Below are 2,708 nucleotides of genomic sequence, written 5' to 3' on the forward strand. Positions count from 1 at the left end.
GGGGGGGTGAGGGGGATAGACTACTAGTCTATCAAAACACCCAGAGACCCCTCAGTTCCTTTATTTGCTCGGTATCAATCTCAGCATTAACCCCCCGCTAATGGTACAGCTGTGGGTCAGCGCCCCGTCTCGTCAGGGGTGCCAATCAGGGGTCTTAAGCCGGGGGGGGGGGGGGTGTGTGAGGGGGTGAGGGGGGGGGGGGGAGGGATCAACTATCGGGGGGGTTGGGGGAGAGGAGGGGGGGAGCCTCTGAGTGGCTTCTTAAACGCGGAGACGGCCGTATCGATTTTTCAGGGGCTCCAGAGCCGGGGTGGGGGCGAGGGAGGGAGGGGGAGAGAGAGAGAGAGAGAGAGAGAGAGAGAGAGAGAGAGAGAGGGGGAGAGAGAGGGGGAGAGAGAGAGAGAGAGAGGGTCCTTGCTATCCTAGGGGGAAGGCCTATGTCAACTGCAGCTGGATGGGAGCCAGCCCACCTCTCCGCTTGCTCCCCTTGGACCCCGGTCACCGTCCGCTGATCAGAGGGGGGCCCCTGACAGAATGACCCCTGAGCGGCCAGGAGTCAGTGAACCTGCAAACACCCAGTGGCCGCGGAGCTGGCAGCTCCAGAGAGGTGTTGGCGGGGGGGGGGGCGGGGGGGGGGGGAGCGGCGGGGCAGCTGGTGTCGACGGCAGACTAAAGGGGGGGGGGGACGCGGGGACCAACATCGCCACAGATCCCCGTAATAGAAAAGGCTTTTAACCTTAATGTTGGAGCTGAGAACCCTGTTAGAGGCCGAGTAATCCCACCCCCCCCCAACCCCACCCCCACCTCTGCTCCGCTCTCATTTGAAGTGGATAGGTCTCCTGCCCCCCCCCCCACCCGCACACGACCCAACCCCCCCTCCAATGGCGCTCTCTCCACCTTGACTGTTTTAGTATAGCCACGAGCTAGCCTAGCTTGTGTGTAATTGGTGTCTATGGACTGGACAGATGCTAACGTAGGAAGCTAATGACACCATAATGCAAACCAATGGATGCTATTCTGTGTTGAATGTTTTTTTGTTTTTTTTTACATGGTTATTTTATTATTCAACTGTTTTATAATATATTATAATTTATGCATGACACTATTATAATAATTCATTATTATTATAGTTTATAATTACCGCGGCATTCACCACATTTAGAGGCATGGGAGAGATTATAGATATTTGGTGGATTTGTGAAGCGTGGTACTAGAAACAAGTGGTGCTAGAATCAATGTTTTTGTAATACCGTTCTGAATATCAAATGCCTCCTCTTAAAATACACTTATTTGTTGATTTTGGTGACGATGAAGCCCTTCTGAGAGAGAGTTACGTGGTATAAACATCAATATTCGCATTTAGCCTCACCATTGTGTCTGTGTATTTTGAAATTCGTACAAAAGAAAGAAAAAAGACGGAAAGGAAAAGGACGGGGCACTTTGGGTAAAATATGCTAATTAGCAGGCTCGCAATGTCCCATATGAAATCTATCTGCAAGACAATGAGAAAATAATTACAACAGAGGTAGAATTACAATGACCATTTTAATCAACCTTTGAACTACCGTTTCACCCTATTTATACCGTTTTTGATTCTGTGACCCACTGGTAAGTAATCACTTGAAAATTATAGTTTAGTTTATAATAGCTCTATGGCTCAGACATATTATTTCTACAGAGACAGGGGTCTTAGGATTACAATGAAGATATGAATCTTGCATAACAACCATCATGGCAAAAAAAAATCATCAAATGTAACCGATACCGAAATAGGACGAGCAATGGAATATTGATGTGTAAAATTGTGGCCATTTGAGAAGATCTGATTCAATACTTGAGAGTTGAAAGTCAGGGTGAACATTTTTGATCGGTATTGATGTGTTCTTTGTTTTCAGGTTCAGATTTATTTCTACTAAAAATATAAAATATTAATATATATTTCATTGCCTTTTTTCAGAATCTTGAGGTCATCATCTTTATCTTCTCTCGAAGATTTTTATTCGCTTTTTTACAAGTTTATGTTTAGGTACAATAGAGAAGGCTAGGGAAGGCTAAATGATCCTACATTAAGGCAGCCCTTATTGATAATGGACTGTGCCATAAGGTTTATAATCTTACTCCTCCTAACCCCAACATATCTTTTAATTCTATCATTACTTCCTTACTGCCTTCTGATTTAATTAAGCATTTGCTTTTAATAATTGACCAACAAACATTCGGAACCATCAAATCTAAACAGGGTCCCTGCCGGATCCCCCCTCCAGTCCTCTCCACTTGGTACAGTCCAATGAGCTCTGATCACTCACACCTGTGCATGGTTAACCAGCTGGATCATGGAGCCTCCGCACATTAGAAGTTGGCGTTGGGTCTTCATGGGTAAAGGATTTCATTGTGGTGTAAGAGCCAAAGCCCTCCTCTGGAGGAGATATCAGCCACATGTCTCCTGAGGAATGTCCTCCCACACAATATTATATCTCCCTCCCTCCCTCCCTCCCCTGTGATAACCGGTGGAAACCCAAGAACCCGTTCGTTGACATGGATCATACGTTGAAGTGAGGTCCATTTAGCCTTAATGCTTGTATTGAATAACCTTACTGTAATGAATGAGCTTTACAATGGAAACGGCAAGGCGTTAGCTGAGTGCACAGGAGCTACGGTATTTAGCCACCTGCTTACAGCTCTGTAATTAAAATGGTAACAGCAAATAA

Source organism: Micromesistius poutassou (genome assembly GCF_964030765.1).
Source record: "Micromesistius poutassou genome assembly, chromosome: 18".
Classification (NCBI taxonomy): domain Eukaryota; kingdom Metazoa; phylum Chordata; class Actinopteri; order Gadiformes; family Gadidae; genus Micromesistius; species Micromesistius poutassou.